The 22,812-nt window shown below is 39.4% G+C and overlaps 1 protein-coding gene across 4 annotated transcripts in view; it reads left to right on the forward strand.

Annotated features, from left to right (window-relative positions):
* Positions 1 to 22,812, forward strand: part of LOC135476316 (protein ABHD15-like) — a 92,699-nt gene that overhangs the window by 62,127 nt on the left and 7,760 nt on the right. The window contains exon 1 of one of the 4 annotated variants that reach the window (XM_064756309.1): positions 8,955 to 9,211. The exons of 1 other annotated variant lie outside the window; for it this stretch is intronic. The gene's annotated coding sequence lies outside the window, so the exon portion shown is untranslated. Of the gene's footprint in view, positions 1 to 8,954; positions 9,212 to 19,503; positions 19,554 to 20,502; positions 20,770 to 22,812 lie in introns of those variants that run through there. 2 more of the 4 variants (XM_064756307.1, XM_064756308.1) reach the window with 2 other exon arrangements.

A 22,812-nucleotide genomic window follows, 5' to 3' on the forward strand; every position in this document is an offset into this window, starting at 1 on the left:
GTACATACGTAAAACATTTGTAAAACGACCGATACATATCCTGCAAATTCATATATATATATATATATATATATATATATATATATATATATATATATATATATATATATATATATATATATATATATATATATATATATATATAAATGAATTTGAAGGATATGTAGTAATCATATTAGCACATTGAAAGCAGGTCAAGGTATTATACTTTATGTGTCGAGATTTTAAATTCGCTGCAGGCTGACATTTCTATAACAGTTAATATTTGTTATTGACATGACCACTATATCCACGTCATATATTTTGAGTAATAGCACACTTTCATATGAGATTATATTAGTGATTAGATTTATTATATACATCTTTGGGGAATTTCGATGGTTCGCCTTCTTCTTTATAAGAACGAAGAAAACCTGTGCCGTTTAAGTACATATGGTGGATGAGTTTTATTAGTTTAGGGATCACTGTATTCGATCCCTATTTCGATTTGTCCAAAGGTAATTGAGAGTTGCTTCAACTGCCGGGAATCAGTCCAAGACTCTAAGAGACACAATCTTGGTAATTAGTCGCTTGATGACTGAGTGAATAGGAAAGTAAAGCAGCACTAGGTACACTGTGACTTCATGGAAATTATGCCAGGAGTCTGGAGCATAGTAATTCATTGAGGCAGCGCTATGAATATGTTAACACCGCCGTGTCACATGAACACGTCGTCCTTATATGACCTGAATATCGTGGAATGTAACCTTCAAGGCTAGGGGATGGATATGCACCGTGTTGAATAAAATCGCTACGCTTGATATGTGAACAATTTTCCATCAACGCGCAACTGACATATATATTTTTGTTTAACAACTTTTGGGGCACAATTTGGATGCGGATTAAAGTTGCAGGAAAAAACATTTTGGCTTCTTTCCGGGGACATTGAAATCAATTGACTCTCACTTTTCATGACTCCTATAGTGCCTTACTTCATATAAGCACTCTCTTCTTGCGTTCGCGCTTTGTGTTGAATGTCGTTTTGGAATTGTCCTGGAGCATCCATTATGATTGACGACTGTTGTATGATTGGTGTACGAATGCTAGATTTAAATCCAAAACCTTCAGACAAAAACATTTGTAATGATCACATTCTTGTCTAAGGAATTTCCAGCGAGGTTCCCTGTTTCATTGCACCAAATGTTTGACTCGTGTGAGACCCGTGTGTCATTGACTAGATGTCTGACTTCGTGGGACCCGTTCTATACCTTTCTGTCAAAGTGTTCCCAAATTCATAAACACGGATTTAACATAGTTGTCTAAATAAAATTGCAATTCTTTATGATTGCAAAACTTTTTGAGTGCAATACTTTGTTAGTTTTTCCACTCATAAATTGTTGGGTGAAAAGGTGTATGTGTTGAAGAAATTTCCTCTGTCATTGTCACCATTTGAACATTTCTCGTGTAGTGGGTATATGAAATAACAAGCTTGTTAGAAATGGCGCCTACACTTTGCTGATCATGTTGGTATATGATATGAAAGAAAGCGAAAAAAAAAGGCCAGATGTTATAACCAAGCGAACAAGCAATATTTCTGTTTTCGAACAAAGCCACACGACTGTTTTCTCGACTGTTATTCCTGTAAGGATTATTAGAGACAATGAATAATTTAGGTCTCCTTTGGGCGCATGGTTGTCACGATATTTAGCTTTAGTTGCACGTTTTTACGATCAGTTTGTTTTTGTCTTCGCCATCGATCTAGTCGCGCATTTGATTGCCTGGTGACTTAACATTGTTCTTTACTCATCAAGATGCCGACGGACAGTGTCCTTTCATTGTTACAATGCGTCACGTGGAAAGTGTTCTCAGATTACAAAACCTCGATCGTGCACCCGTTGTGACACTGCTTCACTTTTAAAACAACAAAAACAGCTTTTAATTTCCGTGTAAGCATAGACTATTATCGTACTTGATTTCATCGTCATTATCTAAATTCCTTTGTTTAGGCGTTATGTAATCATTTTTTTTTTGGCTTTTTTTTTACTATTGGGATACAACAGATGCTGTTTAACTGTGTAAACTGCTATATTAGATGTCTTAGTTTTCTCTGACCGCACGCAGCGGGCGATCCTGCTATTGATTAATTGACAATCCTGATTCTTTAACAATACTGAATTGGATGAATGTTTTATGCCTGACGATATCTCGGACACAAAATATGGTTGATCAATGTGCTTATCGGCTAGGGTTAATATTAGTCTACTTTTGACAAACAGTTATGCACGGTTTTGACCCGGTTGTGATTCTTCTGTGTTGTCCTCTCTGATCACAGTCCAATACAGATAGCACACGCCACACTAACCTGGTTATCTCATATCGAGTAGAGAACGCGGTCTTGACACTGGGATACTGTGTCATGCGGATATCATTTCATTCTCAATGCATAGTCTTCAGAAGAAAGCGTATGTGTGTGCTTCAAGTGCCTCTTGCTGCTTTTAACTGTGAGTTCTGTCCATAAATACTTTTGTTTATTTTCGCCACTTTTCCAATTGATCTTTACATATTGTATATGGTAACACTCAGTGTATTACGATTTATCCTGAGGCCCCAGTCTGTTGGTGTCCTTAGTTTCCACGAAGAACCTGTTCGTGGGAAGCAAGTTTTACCCTTGTCGAGTTCAATTTGCTCTTAGCTTTACTGTGTAAATACCTCATCTTTGCAAACTTCTGATTTTTTTTGGTTGCGAGTGTTTTGTTTTACATTAGCTACAGTGTCAATAATATCATTCATTCGGTGAGTGTTTCTAGAGTGCATATTTCGACTTGTTTATTGTCCTATATCTATTGTGTTCAGAGAACATTCCACAGCACAGTGTTTGAAACCACCTGCATGCACAATTTTACTGTATCTAATTAATTCTTAGAGCAAATCTAGTAAATATGTTGCAAGTTTTTAATATCAACCTGAGAGAGCTGTTTGATTCAGTGGGTTATTTTCTTAGACTATATGCCAGAGTGTTTACTATATACTGTCATTGCTACTCTGGTTTTTCTCTCTCCGCTGTAAATTTTCCGACTTAATAATACTTCACTCGTAAGATGACGACTGAGGCAATTGCAAGACGACAAAGCAGCCAGCAAGAACTGGATTTTTGAACCCTCGACCTGATTTTCCAGGCATTAGTAGTCTGAAATGAGGCAGTATGAACTTATTAGGCTAGGAAGTCTCAGTCAGAATACAAATTTCGCTGAATCAACGAAAACCAGGTAGTCTGTAGAAATAGATGCCATAAATTGTCGTTAAAGTCGGAAGTCGGTTTTGTAAATCTTCAAAAGTTGCTTTGGAACAAGCCTTGGAATCTTATATATAAATAAAATAAATAAGTATGTAATTCGCGACATTAAAATGATGTTTTCAAATTATTGAATTTCAAAAGACAAGAAGTGCCTCTGTAAATTAGAACGTGTTCGACCTTTTTATATTTCTAGCGGCTCACCATATGCCAATCACCCTTCCATTTGAACCGGTTTATTGCACTGCATATGAAAGGCTCAGGTGAAGAGTTATAACCTTCGCTGACCAGTCCGCGTAACTGTCAAACGCTGCTCCTGGCCGCGGTGAATCGACACCTGGTAAACGAGGTAGCAGCTTCGAATCCATGGATGAATTGCAGGAGGTCTGCCTGTTACAGGTCGAAGGGTTGTGTTTCCTCCCGTCACTTCGATTTCTACCACCCATAAACCGCCTGCCCATGTACGTGAGACGTTAGCCGATTTCGGCAGTAATAAATGAACACAATCTTTTTTCACTAAGTAGATGTCTTGTAAATTGCCATTCACCCCAAACTTGTGGAAATGGCTCAATTTTTTTTTATACCACGGTCATTGGTTTGTCCCCCCTTAAGGTATGTCTTTGTTGTTAAGTCCACTATAGCCTTCCTTGTAAAACCTGAAGCGATATAAGGACTAAATCCATTAAAACAACAAAATATCGTATTTGTACGGTATCTCTTAGGATGCGACATAAACGATGTAGTTATATACACTCACCGCTTGTGTTAGTATTCAACACCACAGTATTCAAGCCCGGCTAACACTATTAAGCTTTTGTTGCAATCGAGGGAATTGTGGTATCCGATTTATATTAATGTAATGTATATATGCATGGGGTTAACGTCGTACTTTGTCAGTTATATAGCGACGAGGAGTCATAAAGTGCGGGTTTATGTACTGTGTGCTCTTGTGACAGGGCGAGTCCATGCCTCCAAACAGGCAGCAAGTGCCATTTTAAAGTCTTTGGTATGACCCGAGGTTGATCGCTGGTCTCTCGACTTTGAGGTGGACGCTCTAACCAGTAGGCCCCCGAAGGGGGCAGTGTTAGTGTGTGATATAATATTTAAATTGAGAAATAACATAACTCTTTCTCTAAACGTTCAACAAAACACTCCTGTTCACCCATGAACAGGAATCTGCTCCATTCCGGTTAATTTAATATTAAAAATTTAAGCAGACTTGATTTCCTGGGATATAATATCCTGACTTCCTGAAAAAGTCATGTAATTTGACAGCTGTCATAAATTTTCAAGGAACTCCAGTAGATAAATAAACAACGATATTTATATGCAACGTGATGCATGCGACTAGTACACATGTAGTACACGTTTAAAACAAAATATGGTACATTTACACATCGGAATAAAATAATATATAACACTGAGCATAGAGACTAAAACGACGGCAGCGATGAGAGTGTGACAGTTAGCATATGATCCGGCCTTCTAACAGGTGAAGTCTGGGCTCTTGTCAGTTTACCTCAATTAAAATTATTCTACATACTGACGTAAATTCTTAGATAGTAGTAACTTAGACGGCCCTTTTCACCACAGCTTAAACAGCTTTTACATGTGTATAAAACCAATAGAGTAATGTTATAGTCAGTTTCTTTTAAACCGTTGCCTGTGCTCAGCTCCAAAATAGTGTTTAGTCAGTGACACGTGATACTTTGATGTGTCTGATTTGCAGTAATACGAACAACCAACATATCGATGTACAGAGCTTGTAGTGTTACTTGTCACCTACTAAAGGCCATTTTAGTGGAGAGCAGGAGTGATTGAACTGATTCGGAACAAAGTCGGGGGCATTAGGTAAATTCCGCTTAACCATGGATTGTTTAAGCACTGCGTAGTTTTGTTTATTCATAAGTAATTATTTGTATGTAAGTAATTATATGTATGGTGCGAAATTCCCTGTACATATGTTAAACGATCAATAAATATGGATGAATCTTCAGGCTGTGTAGTAATCAGGTCAAGGTATTCAGTGTGACGAGGTTTTAATTCGCTCCAGGCTGACTTTGCTTTAATCTTTAATATTTTTTGCTGATATGACAAGTATATCCACGTCATATACTCGCTATATTTTAAGTAAAATGGCACTTACATGAATGGTCAGATTTCCTATGTATATCTCTCAGGATGTTTAATGGTTTGCCTTCCTCTTTATACAGTTATGAAGAACATTTATATGACCTTTTAAATATACATGATGGATCAGTCTCATTAGTTTAGAGATTACTTTACACAGTTGTGTTAGATTTGTCTTAAGTTAACTGTGAGGTGCTTCGCCTGCAGTAAAGAAAGACAATCTTGATGAATAGTGACTTGATAATTGGCATAAGAGAAAGGTACAGCAGTTCTCGGTACACTGTGACTGTATGGAAATCAAGCCAGTTGTCTGCAGCGTGGCGTTTCATTGAGGCAGCACTATGACTATGTCAACACCACCCTGCTATATGAAGCCGTCTGCAGGTTCAAGAAGTTGTATCACCAAACTCTTGTCAACCCTACTTACGAGAGCGTTTCGAGAAGTAAAGTCATTTTGGAATAAGTATTGTTGTGCCATAACCAAAAAATTAAGGTGTCGGCTGCATGTGCATTCTTAACAACTCCAAACGTCTTACAGAAGAACTTGATGCTCATATGCATGTAATGTACAAAGACGTATCCAAATGGGATTTCTTTGCTCTCTATACTATAATTCCTCACAAAGACCTTATTGAAAGAATATCGTTGTTAATTGTCTCGGTATTTACTAAAACAGGTCACTCTTAAATTAACGTCAGAAGCAATAAGGCTTTCTTTACTTCTGCTATTCATAAAGGTTACCACTCATGGAATGTGACATTATTTATTGAATTACTTGGATTTCTCATTAATAACATCTATGTGAAATTTGGGGATACCGTTTACCAACAGTGCATAGGTATTCCAGTGAGTACCTTTTGGCAGACCTATACATGTTTTCACATGAATATGACTATATGCATAAATTACCTAAAAGTGATATCTTTAAAGCTCGATCGTTTTCATTTACCAAGCGGTATATTGATAATCTGCTGGAGTTAAATAACCCCCATATTGCTGAAGCGGTGAAGGAAATCTATCCGCCTTCATTGGATTTAAAGGTGACAACAGGTAGCCCTGATGGTACATCTTATTTGGATCTATATCTGTACAAAGACGAACAAGGTCTCCTTTCACGCCGCCTTTACAACGAAAGGGATAATTTCAATTTTGATACTGTAAATTATCCCTATTTGGATAGCAATATACCAATGGGCATATGGCGTTTACATATCTCGCCTTGTAGCATTTGTCATTTCTTGCGTAAATTGTGACGACTTTAATCTGCGACACAAGTTGTTAGTTCAAAAACTAGTTTGTCAAGGATGCTCCATCAAACGCCTTCATTCTAAGTTTCTCAAATTTTACAATGAGTATAACACTCTTGTTGACAGGTATGATCAGAGAGTTCAGAATCTCTGGCGATCTGCATTATGATCAACCACATAGACGGCGCTGTTATCCTTATATACATATCTATGGCGTACATGGTATTTAACAACATAGATGGCACTGGTTGCCGAGTGTAACCGTGGTGATAGGTGGTAGTTGGTGGTAGTTTGTTTATTGGGGTTTCCATTCTAATGAATGATGCACGCCAAAGTGTATAACGGTCTATCTTTTAGACAGCTTTTATACAGACCAGCATGCATGTGTAACATCATAGATGGCGCCTCTTGTAGTGTGAGATCTTGACATATTGCGGGAAAGGCGTTACTTTTGAATCACAATCTGTTCGGTTAAGGTCTGTAACGCTCGTTATTTTCGAACTGTATCTAATACCGCTTAACCTGGGGCTAGGGGCCGTAAAGGCAGCCATGCTCATTACATCAGCATGATGCCTTTATGAACAGTTGCAATCAAAGCGCGACTGAGATACCTTGTTTAATTGTTATTTGACCGGGAACTCATTCATGGACTACGAATTTGAACTTTGATATGGACACCAGGCCTGGAATATCCACTGTCTGCCCGGCATCATTGAAAACTGATGATCGCTTCTCTCTTGTGTGTTACCGGCTTTATTTCCTATTTGTATAATTTCTTACATACCTTTGTCTTTGGGAGCTAGTGTTAAACGTTGTTTTGGAAATGGATCTTGCGATTACCGACTTGGAACGCCCTTTACGGACTCCGAATGGTATACGAATGTCGGAAATGAGCCTTATATTTACATGACCTGAATATCGTGGAATGTGACCGTGTTGAATAAAATCGCTAGGCTTAATATGTGAACAGTTGCTGTTAACACTCAAATGGTATTTATATTTATAGCACCAGCACCATTTGGATGCAGATTAAAATTTTACAAGCAAAAATGAAACATTTTTGCGTCTTTTTGGGAACATTGAAAACTATTGATTGCCTTGTCCTAATTTCTTAATGTACGTACTCTCTTATTTCTTTCGCGGTTTATGTTCAGTGTCGTTTTGGAAATTGTCCTATAACGTCCATTATGACCGACGATTGGTGTGCGAGTGCTAGATTTAAATTCCAAGCCATCAGACAAAAACATTTCTGGTGGCGACATTCTAATCTACGGAATTTCATGTGAGCCACCATATTTCATTGCATCAAATATTAGACTCTGTGGGACCCGTGTTTCGTTGCACCAAATTCAAAAACACGCATTTAACATACTTGTCTAAATAAAATTGCAGTACTTTTTAAGTGCCGTCAGATTAGAGCGTGTACTCCATATATCGATTCATAGCCCACCATAGTGAAAGGGTGTATGTGTTGAAGAAATTTCCTCTGTCACAGTCACAATTTGAACATATTCTGTGTATATAAACTAACATGCTTGTTAAGAATGGCGCCCACACTTTGCTGATAATCACAGTAAATGATATGAAATAAAATGGAAAAAAAGGGCCAACAAGCAGTATTTCTGTCTGTGAACAAAGCCACAAGACTGTATTTTCTGCGGTTATTCCTGTAATAAGAGACAGTGGATAATTTAGGTCACTTTGGGTCTATAGTTGTCACGATATTTAGCTTTAGTTGCACGTTTTTACCATCGGTTTGTTTTTGTCTTCGCCATCGATCCAGATGTGCTTTTGTTTGCCTGATGAGGAGACGTTGTCCACTTATCCATCAAGATGCCGACGGATAGTGTCCTTTCATTGTCACAATGCGTCACGTGCTAGGTGTTCTTAGATTACAAAACCTCGATCGTGCATCTGTTGTGACACTGCTTCATTTTTTACAAAGAACAAAAAAGGTTTTAATTTCTCACGAACTGTCTTGTTTTAGCATACTTGCTTTCATCGTCATTATCTAAATACCTTTGTTTAGGCGTTCTGTGATAATCTTTGTATTACTGTTGGGATACAACATTTGCTGTTCATGGTAACGAAGGCTTTTAAACGACCAATACATATACAACTTTAACTTTGTAAACTGCTATATAAGGTCTCTAGCTTTCTCTGACCGTATGCAGCGAGCGATCCGGCTTTCAATTGATCGACAATCCCACTTCTTTAACAATACTGAATTGGATGGGTGTTTTATGCGTGACGATAACTCGGACACAAGACGTTGCTGATCAATGTTTTTATCGGTGACGGCTAATATTTGTCTACATTAACAAACAGTTATACACGGTTCTTGTTTACTGATCGTGCCTGGTTGTAATTCTCCTGTGTTGTCCTCTGATCACAGTCCAATACGGATAGCACACGCCACACTAACCTGGTTATCTCATATCGAGTAGGGAACGCGTTTTTGAGTCTAGGATATCGTGTCATTAAGAAATCATTCCATTCTCCATCTGTAGTTTCAGAAGAAGGCGTAAGTGTCTGTCTCAAGTGCTCCCTGCTGGTTTTAAACGTGAGTTTGCCCGTAAATTCTTCCATTTATTTTCTTCTCTGCAACTTTTTGTAATTGGTCTTGATGTATTGAATATGGAAATACTGAGTGGATTGTCATTCTTTTCTGAAGCCCCTGTTTGTTATTGTTGATCTTTGTGGTTGCACAAACCTGTTTGTTGGAAACAAGGTTAACGTAACTTCACTGTATAAGTGCAAACTTGTGTTGTTGTTTTTTTTTGGGAGCGAGTGTTTTGTTTCACATAACCTATAATGCCATTAATGTCATTAATTCGGCAAGTGTTTCTAATGTGTTTACAATGGCTTGTTTATTATTAGCATACGGAGAATATTCCACTGCGCAATATTTGACGCTACCTGCATGCACAACCCTGCTGTATCCAATTAATTCTTACTGCTCATCAAATAGACATCTAACTTGCGTAGGTTTATAAGTTTTAAAATTTATTTTGTAAATTTCTTAGACTTAATTCTATTTCGTAGTGTATATACCAGAGTGTTTGACTCGTAAGACCACGGCACGAATCGGAGGACGATAGCAACAGCTCGGTCTGAACCCTCGACCTATTGTATTAGTGGTCTTAACAGAGATAATGTGATATAAAAATTGCCATCAAAGTCGGAATTTAAATCTCTTTTTTTAAACGTTCAAAAGTTGTTTTAAAACATGTCTTGTAATATTCGACTGAAGAAATAGGTATATACTTAACGACATTAAAATGATGTTGTCAGAGATAAGGAATGTCATAAACAAAACGTGATTTGAACATTCTATCAAACAGTAAGGAGAATCACGCAAGTAAGGGCAGTGTCATTCCCATAAAGTGGACCGTGTTCGACATATGTATATTTCTAGCTGCTGACTATGTACCAACCACCGTTCTATTTGAACCGGCTATTGTAGGCCTACTTCTATATTAGTGCATATAAAAGGCTCAGGTAAAGAGTTACAGCTTGTACTATTAACCTTTGTGCAACCGGTCAGCGTAATGGTCAAGTGTTGTGACGTGTGCATCATTTTGCCAATAACTGATATAATGACCAGTTTAATGTTTGACACTGCGTGCATGGTCAGAATAGGACTGTAATAGTCCAGGTGCCGGGTTAAGCCCGAATCGTTCATTCTCTGTCAGTACGGTGGTACATACCTGCACGTTGTTGTACCTGTGCAGAAAAAACAGAGCGTATTAACCGTGATCAGCGATGAATGGTGTAGTGTAGCGAGTGTTCTATCCTGTGCTTTGCATTTTTAATTTAGTCTGTTTTATTTTTATAACCCTTCTTCAACGCCTCGTGAATTTTGTAGTACTGCTCAAGCCTGTTACTCCAAGACAGCCCCAAGAATTCAAGTGACTGCTATAAGGTCATATTTATGTTCTCGTTAGCAATATCTTGATCATGAGTGAGGAATATGACGCGTAATAAAGAAATATCATATATCTCGCATGTATTGAAATGCATGATGTGAAATGCCGAGCTCGAGATATTTGCACTTATGTAAAGGTGGTCACGTTTACGGTTGGGTGAAACCGGAGGGCCCGAAATAAAATACCACCTTTCACCATGTACCTGACATAAGCCACTTTCGGAGCAACGACCTCATTGTTCAAGGACCTAACAGTTTGCAACTAGCAAGTACTTTAACCTGTCTTGGATATAAACATGCATCCTATAAACGTAGCGTATTTCCTGGCCAGTTAGTTAATATGGGTGTGCGTGTATCACATCGTCTTCCTACACATTTTGGCTAAAATTTTACCACACTTCCATGTCGTTTAATCTAAAGGTCTCTAAGCGTGCCACATTTACTGGCTGGCACTCTGAGAGGCTGTATGTGTACCACATCTACTTAGTCGTTTATCAAAATTTCTGTATGTGTACCATATCTACTTAGTCGTTTATCAAAAGTTCTGTATGTGTACCATATCTACTTAATCGTTTATCAAAAGTTCTGTATGTGAACCACATCTACTTAATCGTTTATCAAAAGTTCTGTATGTGTACCATATCTACTTAATCATTTATCAAAAGTTCTGTATGTGAACAATATCTACTTAATCGTTTATCAAAAGTTCTGTATGTGTACCATATCTACTTAATCGTTTGTCAAAAGTTCTGTATGTGAACCACATCTACTTAATCATTTATCAAAAGTTCTGTATGTGAACAATATCTACTTAGTCGTTTGTCAAAAGTTCTGCATTTGTACCATATCACCTTACACATCAATCGGAATATTTTAGTGCACGTTTCCTTGTCTGTTTCTGTGTGCAACCTCTGGTAATGACGTCACCAGGAAAGGCCTCGACAACACTATCCACTCACCCCAAAATGGCCTCAAAAAAGAATGTGTACTGAATCATTAAAATAACACCTGGGTGGTTTCCTTGTACCACATGTGATGATAACACACCATTTTGAATAATTCTATATCAGTGACGTCGATTAATTTGCAAGCAACATCACGGCATTTTCAAAAAAATAATTCTGGTTAAGCCATGGTGTAAGGGTAATTTGCCACTATTTAAGCATGTACATTAACAGTTAGAATGGAATCCTAACGGAACCCTAACGGATAGCATGGATTACTTGACAGTTAGAATGGAACCCTAAGTGACAAGGGACTGTATTTCACGAGTTACGTGTGACCATATGTTGTCATCGCTGTCCTCATTTTACACTCTATGCAGTAAGCCTTATATAACCTGTATTCCAATTTGTAATATTACCACATTTTATTGTAGAAAGGCGTTTTGTGTACTAGTTTTAAGCAGCATGTTGTATATATTAAGACATATAGTATGAACTCTCATTGAAAACTCTCGACCTCTGTTAAATTACATGATTGTTTTAGGGAGCTGTGGTGCTATAATGCAAGAATTCACACGAGTCGTAGAGCTTTGCTCGGATCGCGTTTTAAATTACGATAGCAACGCTATATCTGGCTCCAAACCGCTTCACTGTTTGTCGAAATATTTGCTAATGTACCACAGTTCCTAACCATTTTGTCAGAGTCTCCTTTTAACAGAAACGTTGATTGTCCGCAGAGAGTCACCTTCTAACAGAAACGCTGATTGTTCGCAGTCACCTTCTAACAGAAACGTTGATTGTCCGCAGTCACCTTCTAACAGAAACGTTGATTGTCCACAGAGAGTCACCTTCTAACAGAAACGTTGATTGTCCGCAGTCACCTTTTAACAGAAACGTTGATTGTCCGCAGAGGGTCACCTTCTAACAGAATCGTTGATTGTCCACAGAGAGTCACTTTCTAACAGAAACGTTGATTGTTCACAGAGAGTCACCTTTTAACAGAAACGTTGATTGTCGGCAGAGAGTCACCTTCTAACAGAAACGTTGATTGTCAACAGTCACCTTTTAACAGAAACGATGATTGTCCACAGAGTCACCTATTAACGGAAGCGTTGATTGCCCGCAGAGTCACCTTCTAACAGAAACGTTGAATGTCCGCAGAGAGTCACCTTCTAACAGAAACGCCGATTGTCCGCAGAGTGTCACCTTCTAACAGAAACGTTGATTGTCCACAGAGAGTCACCTTCTAACAGAAACGTTGATGAGCATACAATAACACCTCACCTTTCCATAGAAAGGTTGTGTGTACAAGCATGTTTTCAATTTTCAGACAGCGTGCTCAAATAAAGGAAGTAACAGTTCCGTATCTTGTTTAAAATATGATACTTAGCTAGATGGATTTGTGGAGGGATATTTTCATCACACAAAACCTTAATAGAATTGTGGATCAATTTATGTGCATGCAATCATTTGAGGGCAGCTTGGAGTTTGTGGCCAGCATGATGTATTAGAAAGTGAAGTTTTCATCAGCGTAAGCCTCATGGAATTCGAAAAGCCTGACTTCTGGAATTAGTGTCTGTTTCGTTAGGCATAAAATATAACCCGTGTTTTATGAGTACGTATGGGGGAACTGTACTGCTGACAATTGATTCTCGTTATAGAGGTTAACCCATAAACGGGCTGCGTTTCATAACTAATCCATCAATGATTTGGTGACACAAGTTGAGTTGTCAGGTGTGTGTAACACGAAGAATCCAGTGTGATGGCTGAATGATTGCGCATGATGCTCATCCTAGTAATATACAACATAATTAGTAATTTGACACCGGGTACTTTTTTCTCACTTGACGGCCTTAATTGTGATTTTGACACATCGTGTAGCTACTGCTTGTTCAGTGTTGTTCATTTTGTTGGCTGTATGTTCTGAAGCAAACGAAGGTTTTTTTAACGTAAAGATTGATGTTTCCCCCTTTTGGCTTTTTTCAGTAGAGGAGTCTGTCATTGTAGCAATGATACAGCTAAGTGGATACCATTTTTCTTTCGCTTCACTTTGTTAATAGCTATCGATTGTAGCTGACTGATGGACTTCGTGGTTTGTTATACTGTCATAAGTGCTGGCTATATCAAAGATCCGCATGCCATTTTGGCATTTCATTGCAGTTCCGCATACTGTCGAGAATATCTTAGTGTTATCATTATATAGACTCCCATCTTTTATTTTTTTTTTTGGTCCGTCAGTGACACATATTCTGGTTAATCGTGGAATCGTCTTTTGGTATCTGTCATGTCTTTTGGATGAGGTTTCTGTCTGACCGGAAACAATTCTCCACAAAACTGGGTTATAGGATGAGTGTGTGGTGCTATGGCTGCGCTATTCGAATCCAGAGCAATGTGTCTCTAGACATAATGTGTTAATTGATCGAGTTGAAAGTGTCAGGTGTGACTGAGAGGACGGATATCACCCCACAAAGCTAAGTTTGTCGTGTTGCTCCTCGCAACTGGGTCGGAAAGACGCAGATTTGCTTACAGAAGTATTCTCGTTGATGTGACGAAGACGAACGAGTTAAGCGGAGATGCAGTTTTTTCAGATGAGCCTGAGCCGGCTGGGTACGTTTAGCTGCTTGTCCTATCTCCCCTTAGTTCTCGCGTTCCCCTCTCATTAACGCCTGTTCCCGCCTGTGACACAGAACGTGGCTGGACAGCCACAGTCTCGGCCGATCAGAGTAAGGCACCAGGACTCCCTCTCAGGACGTCTCCGTCAGGTTATTGGACTTTGATAGCCCAGTAGATCCGTGGCTAATCATCAGCGCGTCTCTACCCTGTAAAACGGGTCAAGCCGCAGGCGTTAATTTTCTAACAGTACCTTGTCAGTGCGAGACTTTGCAATAGTGGGATGCTACAACATAACGGAACTGGGTAAGTTTATCAATCCCTGCCCCACTCCTGTTCAAGGAAGGGATATTACACATCTTAAAGCTGCTTGGCACGTTTTATGACGGCTGTATGATTTACCCAATTCACCCACTGGAGAAAATAGGTTTGGATTAAGCACAATGAACTGCGTATGTAAGCCTGTAATCAAACTAAGACAGATAATACTAAGGCATATTATATTAGCGAATGAACATTTGGCAATGTGGCAGGTGTGTGTTGTTCAGACAGTTCGAGTACTTTTTCAATGAAGAGTTTTAAACCAATTACTTTCCTTAGTGATAGTATAATGTGTGGTAATGGGTGTGCCTGTAGATAGAGTGGACACTTATAACCCACATGTAAAACTTTGTACTGTAAACCCCGAACGGCCCCGAACAAGAGATTATTACGATATTAACTAGTCGTGACATTTGTTCGATTATCCGAGAGTTTTTTTTTATTGTTTTCGAACAGACGTCTATAACCTGTTTCTGGTGCTGCTTATCGCCGTGCACCTTTCATAAGCGAGCAATGCATCCATTGAGTTCAAATCGATTTGCAGCCATTCAGGCAGCTGTCACTCGGCAACTAGCCTCCCGTTTAACATATATGCCTTTTGGAGAAAATTAAATTGAATGATGCGTGGTATATTAAACCGTGTTTCATTAAGCTGGACCCAGACTTGCGTCACGTCGAGTGAACCATGCATGCGACATGTTCACGTCTGTGTGCAGGAGATATTCCCGCATACCATAAAGTCATTGTCCTGGGTACGGGATAAGGACTGTCAAATCTGGCGCTCTAGCTCTTACGTCGTTCCAGGTGATTTATAAACTACATAGCAGCATGATAAATTAGATTAAATATTTCCAATTTTTTCTTGGTGATTAGGTACGCTGAGGCCTTTATGATTACTACTGTCCCAGATTAATGTAAATTAATTATTTATTTAATGAGAATTTCTCACAGCCTACGACAGCCTCAAAGCATCATTTAACAACATAAAAGTTAACAAGGTGTTTTCTGCAATAAAAACAGAATAATTTACACCGGGTGAGGGTGAGAGTATGTAACATGTGCTTCCTGTCGGTGGCAAACTGAGAGCAGATAAAAAATAGTGAAAAGTATCTTTGCATGTATTATTACAATAATGGCAAATAGGCACCTCAATAATATTATACTTAAAAAGGTCTGCGTAGGTAATTTGAAGAAGGAGCTCGCGGGTGTTCATTGCATTAAGGTATATATTATACGAACACAAAATAGTCCAGTCAAGTGCGACACTACTAGCAAGCATATGTGAGATTTTATGTACGGATTTTAAGGTACTTTGCTACAAATGTGTCACTTATATCAAGGCGATCAGGTGTACGGGAGAAGGAAACTGGGAAGGGCCAGAGCTGGGAAACGACCCCATCTCGAAACTTATGTAAAAAACTCATGAGAGTGAAATCTCTCCAGCTATGTGTTTTAGACAGGTATAAAGGACATGAGGTTAGCCAAGCACCCAGTCACAGTTTAGGCCGCCATCAGGTAAAAGAATATACAAGGTCAAATTCCCAAAAGTTAATTTCCATGACAGTTAAAAGATAAGCAATATATATATATATATATATATATATATATATATATATATATATATATATATATATATATATAGTTTCTTTTAAATACGATCAGCTTTTTTATCATCACTAGAATACACAGTCGATGATACAAGCCTTTCATCTATATTCACATTTCCGACTTATAGATCTTAATATTGCCCGAGATACATTTTTCTTGGAATAAGAGTTTACCATGAGATAAACTGTACTGCCTGTGCAGTGAAGCGTGAGACAAATTAAGGAAGTGCTGGGAGCTTCGCGTGAACCATCAAAGGAAATGGCGATAATTCCACCTGCACCACCATACGTCACTGTGACGTCACAAGAATCCGCTAGCTTGGAGAACATATGGTGATTCCCATTCAGTTATATAGGTTTATATATCTGAAGCAATTTCAAACTGAATTTCTCCGATAAATCAGGATTAGCCTCAAGATATACAGTACTTTTTTTCTGCCGTACGCACTACTTCACAGACGTACCCAACACCAAATTGTGAATTGTATTAAAGCACTTACATGAGTCAACTGGATTGTGATACTTATCGCGCCCTCACTTAGAATGCTGAAACATTGCCTCTTCCTTGAATCGTGTTCGAATCCAGCTCTCCTTGCTTCAGCTGCAACTCAACATTAGGCGGTTTCTCTGGTGCCGTACAATCCGATATATTACAGAAAACAGGACACACTAGTAAGCGCAGGGTTAAGTGAAAATCAAGTAAAGAAATAAATTTTGACAAAGGGTGTCTGTTTATTTAAACGCACTTTGAACTGTTTTAACTGAACTAACTGCATTTGTTAATAGTTGCAGGTACTTAGGACTGGTACAGAATGTAGTAGGATTTTGGGTACAAACTACTTTTTAGGATATAATATATTATTTTGGGTACATTATATTGGTCCGAATGTTATCGTATCCTTTAGAAATAGCCCTTTCCAGAATGTTGTAACATTGTCGGTAGACAATACCTTTTCAAACGTAAAAGTTATTACGTGTTTACAGTCACATTCTGTATATAAGGACACAATGTAGTTATTGTTTACATAATACCCTAGTTATTCTTTACATAATACCCTAGAACAAACCAGTGTGTCGACACGAGTTCTCTTCCGGAACACGTCTATGTGTTTAGCATCTAACGTCACTGATTTTCAAGCATCTAACATCACTGATTTTCAAGGACATTCTTTGTCTATCCGTTAAGCTCAACATTCCTCTATATTTTGGGACATTGTTAATACATGTATGTATAACTTTGCGTCTACACCGTCTTCTGTGCCTGGAGCGAATCGGTCACGTATTATAAAGTAACTACACGTACGAACCATATGAGCAGACACGTAAAGGCTCAGCTGAACAGACATACTTTCACTGTTTTCATCGGAATTTAAGGAGAAATGCCTGGGAATTGACCAGCTTGAACGTGAAGACGTCTTTTTCATAGCCGAATAGACGGATTCTCGCCCGTGTGACTTTGGCGTTACTTCCGTACAAACTGAACGTATTTATTTAAACACTGCACGTCCACCTCCGTACAAAAATCAGTCTTCACGTCTAATTTGTCAGGACCGCGGTTCTTCTTAACCGTTATTGATACCATAAGCCTCGTGGGAGGGGAATGTGTGTCAACATCCCTCAGATCAACTAACCCTCATTAACAGAACAACTGAACAAGTTTACAGCATAATTATTCCCAGCATTTCTAGCTACATTCACACTTATACACGCTGGTAGAAGGGTCATTAACTCCGTGTGATGTTCGAGCAGGCCTTTTTCCGCTCAATTCAGGAAAATTCATTGAAGCCTAATCATAGCCTTTAAATATCTATCGAGTGTCCAGACGGAACATTTAGCGCGCTGCTAAAAATGTGAAATCTTTCCGGTATGAAGTAAACCAAGTGGCCGAGGTGGTTAGCACGCAATGACCCCGGAGCGTCTCACCAGTGCGGTCGCTGTGAGTTCAAGTCCAATCCATGCTGGCCTTCTCTCCGCAGCCTGCGGATGGTCGTGGGTTTCCCGCAGTCTCAGCCCGGGTTCCTCCCACCATACTGCTGGCTGGCGTATAAGTGAAATGTTCTTGAGTCCGGCGTAAAACACCAATCAAATCAATCAAATAAATAATTCGGGCCCTGGTTGTGCAGTCTTGTCATCATTTCTTCTGTTGTGATGACGTTTTGTGCGCAAACTTTTAATATAATTACCCATGGAAACCCACGACCGGATGTTGCAAGTTGTAAACTCAAACGGTGACGACCGCATTGGTGAGAGGCTCCTGGGTCAAACAAGCTGCGCTAGCGCGCTAACCAACTGAGCCACTCTGTCATATTAGTACTCAGCATAATATTCTGTTTGTCTAATAGAATCTTTATGTTAAATTAAGAGAATATGGGAGTTATATGTAAGATCAACAATCTGCTGCAATAGCAGAATAGCATAACTCTGTCAAGAGATGTTCTATTAAAATTAACAGATCCATTTTTTTGAGTGTTTGGTTGACGATTGGTGTACGAGTGTCTGTTTCTACGAATAGATTTAAGTATTCAAGGACCCGTTGGTGCTTTCCATTGTGTACACTCAAAATATTACTCCAGTGACACGAAGTGGTTCATGTCTGTTGTTGGATCATATCTTTTCCGGAAGTAGGCTATTCGTTCTTATTTTTGGGGATATACAATATGAATGTTTATGTCGAGTTGCATTATTGATCAAACTATCTCTCACTCTATGCACTTTCCATTATCAGGGCGCACGGTAAATGTTTGGTCATATATATGCTCATAAGGGTAGGGCTTTGTAGAGGTTGTGGGTTCGAATCCAGCAGTCGCTTGCCCGGCTGCAACATTATGTCAGGAAATTTGTCATAAATACCTGTACACACTGACACTGGTTTGCTCCGAGAAACCCCATTTCTGCCATCCATAAACATGATAATCCTCGTTTGAATAAAAATGAGTTGAAATAAAACATTATACGTTGTTGTATATTTGATATTAAGTCACGTCCAATGTTACCGGGTTCGATGGCCTTGTGGTAAAAAAGGAGTTTCAGTTATATACGTTGACCATTACTGTGGTCCATGCTTGTTCGAGTATAGTTTGTTCAACTGAATGGTTTTCGTCAGTGACTTTGAGAGGCATCAGAAGAAGTGTGGTGGACGCCTTCAGGTTCTGTCTAATTCTTTTTACTAATAAACCTGTACGATGTCTATTCTTGCATAAGAATTAAAAGCTAATCTATCCCGCGGACTCTGCCCGGTTTTTTCTCACTATAATGCTGACCTCTGTCCTATAAGTGAATTATTCTTTAGTACGACGTAAAACATCAATCAAATAAATAAATAAATGCATAAAATAACATATTCATTCCCTCTCAACACCGCGCTTCCTTGTAATGTAATCTTTTAAAACTTTACTTTCCAGGACATAAACGTTACTCATGTTGATTAATTGCAGATTGTAAAGACCAAACAGTTGGACCGTGAAGAGCTTTTTTAATTACTACATAGAGATGAGGGTGAGTTTAATAAATTATGTACAGCATTATTCAGTAGACAGGAAAGTGGAAAGCCTGGGTGTGACCGCACAACGTCTGGTGACCGTCAGATCTAATGGGGTTAACAGGAAAATTAAACATGTTCATGAACTGATTTGTTTATCCGCGAAGATATTTAGCTGCATTTTTAAATAATCAGTGGAAGTCTGTTTGGCACACACATATACGTGTTATCTCATAAAACATAAACATTAACCGCTGGTAGCCGAAAGTGAAATTGATTGATGGCTATAAATACGGTAGGCGATGACTTGAAGAGATATAAAAGATACTAGTAAGATGTACATGTAAGCCAAAACAAAAATATGCGATGGCGGAGATATGGGTATTTATAACAAGACGATTAAAAACCCGGATAAAGTCTTAGTGCAACTGTGTTTAGCATAAGGCTCGTACTGTACTTTCTCCGGCAATTCAGTGATGTGCAACCAACCGTGTTACTAACTTTTCATCGACTGACTGTCCTCAATTTGCGGTCTATTGTCGGCTTGTGGTCAGCACGGAAATAAACCGAGGTGACTACCGTACGGATTTGACCTTGCCGGTCAGGTCGGGTCAGCCCTCAATCCACGGCTCCTCATTTTAAACAACTCTTCACTCATCACATTGATAGTAGCGGTAGTAATTAGTGACTCGGTCTTGTCACTGGTTCAAAAGTGGGCCGCAGTCGCCAATGAAAACCTCGCCCTACTGATCGGCTGCAGATTGCGTATATATACACAGAGGTAGACAAGAAGCACAGATTTATACTTGGATCCGTGTAAGGCCGAAAACACAGTATTCTCTTAACCATCGGGTTAACATTTGAAGCGTAATATTAGACATTCTGGCTATGACCATCGTGTCGTTGTAGTGACTTCTGTCTTATTGAATAGGAGTCATTCCTGGCTTCGGGCTGCCGGCTGTTAACCTGTAGGACAACTAACGCATATACCAAATGACTATCAGACCATCGCTATGCGTTTCTACTTAATTATATTGATAACTTGGTGAAGATGATCTTATCGCGTTGACGTCAGAAATCTTCGGATTTCATTGGTAAAGAAAATGAGCACAGGCCTGCCAACTGACAAGAGCGTTTTATCCAAACCGGTGTCAGCGTGAAGCTTGTATTGAAGTAGTAAATATCTGTATGGTGAGGGCACTCGAGCAGCCTGAAGACTCATACTTGAAACAAGTGAGTATTTTTAGCTATATCAGCTTCAAGCCGAGAAAATTCAATGGATGACAAAAGTTTATTTTTTACTCTTTGTCTTCGGACTGACGCCTCCTGACCACACATAGTACAATCATGATTATAAACTGCGAGATAAAAATGAAATTTAGATTCAGTGTCTATAGCAAGTGCATTTCCGATATCATTGGTAAAGCATGATTCCTTACTGTTTTCGACTGTTTAATATGTGTACTTTTGTTGTACAGTGTATAGCGAAAGTTAATGGCTTTTTTGGAAATGGATATTGCCGTTGTGTCGATTCGGGGAGTTCTCTCGTGGTGAACCACTATTGAATAACAGTATGGAAGCTCTGGTTATCTCTGCCGGAAAAAGTGAAGCCCCAGTGTTGATAGGAAATCAACGAGTAATCTGGCTCACGGAATAAGAGGATACTCACATAATGTGACTCCATGTAGCCTCATTAGAGCGTTTGGTAGTTCCATTACGGTACTGCTTTACAGTCCTTTGTGCTTGAGTTATACCCTCCTATATAGTCCTGTGATATAGCCATTTAGCTATGCAATATAAGACTGGCAACCGGTCAAATCCGGCCTCTTGCCAATTTCTCTGTTATTCTAACACTTCCTCCTACATTCTGAATCAGTAGGAACTTTTACTCTAGTGCCAAGATTTGGGTAAAGAAAAACAAACAGTCATGTGTATAGTTGCAATTTTCAAGTTTTTCATAACCTTGTGTTGTAGCTGTTTAGGTATCCCCTTCCATGCACCGCTGCCATACACAGGCCTGTTTTGTAGCTGTTTAGGTATCCCCTACCATGCGCCGCTGCCACACACAGGCCTGTGTTGTAGCTATTTAGGTATCCCCTCCCATGCACCTCTGCCACACACAGGCCTGTGTTGTAGCTATTTAGGTATCCCCTCCCATGCACCGCTGCGATACACAGGCCTGTGTTGTAGGTATTTAGGTATCCCCTCCCATGCACCACTGCCACACACAGGCCTGTGTTGTAGCTATTTAGGTATCCCGCCCCCCTCCATGCACCGCTGCCATGCACAGGCCTGTGTTGTAACTATTTAGGTATCCCCTCCCATGCCCCGCTGCCACATAAAGGCCTGTGTTGTAGCTCTTTAGGTATCCCCTCCCATGCACCGCTGCCACACAGAGGCCTGTGTTGTAGCTATTTAGGTATCCCCTCCCATGCACCGCTGCCACATTGAGGCCTGTGTTGTAGCTATTTAGGTATCCCCTCCCATGCACCGCTGCCACATAGAGACCTGTGTTGTAGCTGTTTAGGTATCCCCTCCCATGGACCGCTGCCACACAGAGGCCTGTGTTGTAGCTATTTAGGTATCCCATCCCATGCACCGCTGCCATACACAGGCCTGTGTTGTAGCCTTATAGGCAGGTGCCACATTTATGGCATGTTACAGTGACACCATCACGGACACCGTAACTGCTCTTTACACAATCCTGTATTTCATCCATTTATTGCACAAATTGTGCTGTGTTACAATCTTTCGTGTCTTTTGGATATGTAACTCCCTCCCATGGAGCCTGTATGCCACCCGTAATGTGTGTGTAAACCCTTCCCACAGTACTGTCTAACAGTATTCCGAGTATGCCACTCCGAATGCACTGTTACAGCCTTATGGGTACTTAACCCTTTCCCACAGCACTGTCTTACAATATTTTCGGACATAGTATTTTCGCAATTAATTCATTGTACACTTTATTAACCATAATCTGTTCTTTCGTCGCCTGTCCCGCCTGATAGTCTAGATATGTAGCCCATAAACCGTGGCAATGTTAATTAGACCAAAGTCCTGCTGATAAGATCTAAGATGTCATTAACCTTTTACCTTCAGTAGACGAGCGGCCGTGTGAACCAGCTAAAGTACGTCCTAGCCCTTTGACGGGTTTTTACTGTTCTTTTGGTATTAAAGAATAATCAGCATTTTAAAACCCGGTCTGACGCATTGTACGACTTATCTATTGTACTAATGAAATTGGCAACTCTTTGTGTTGAGCCTTTGGGAAATCGG

Source organism: Liolophura sinensis, chromosome 10, assembly GCF_032854445.1.
Source record: "Liolophura sinensis isolate JHLJ2023 chromosome 10, CUHK_Ljap_v2, whole genome shotgun sequence".
NCBI classification, from domain to species: Eukaryota; Metazoa; Mollusca; class Polyplacophora; order Chitonida; family Chitonidae; genus Liolophura; species Liolophura sinensis.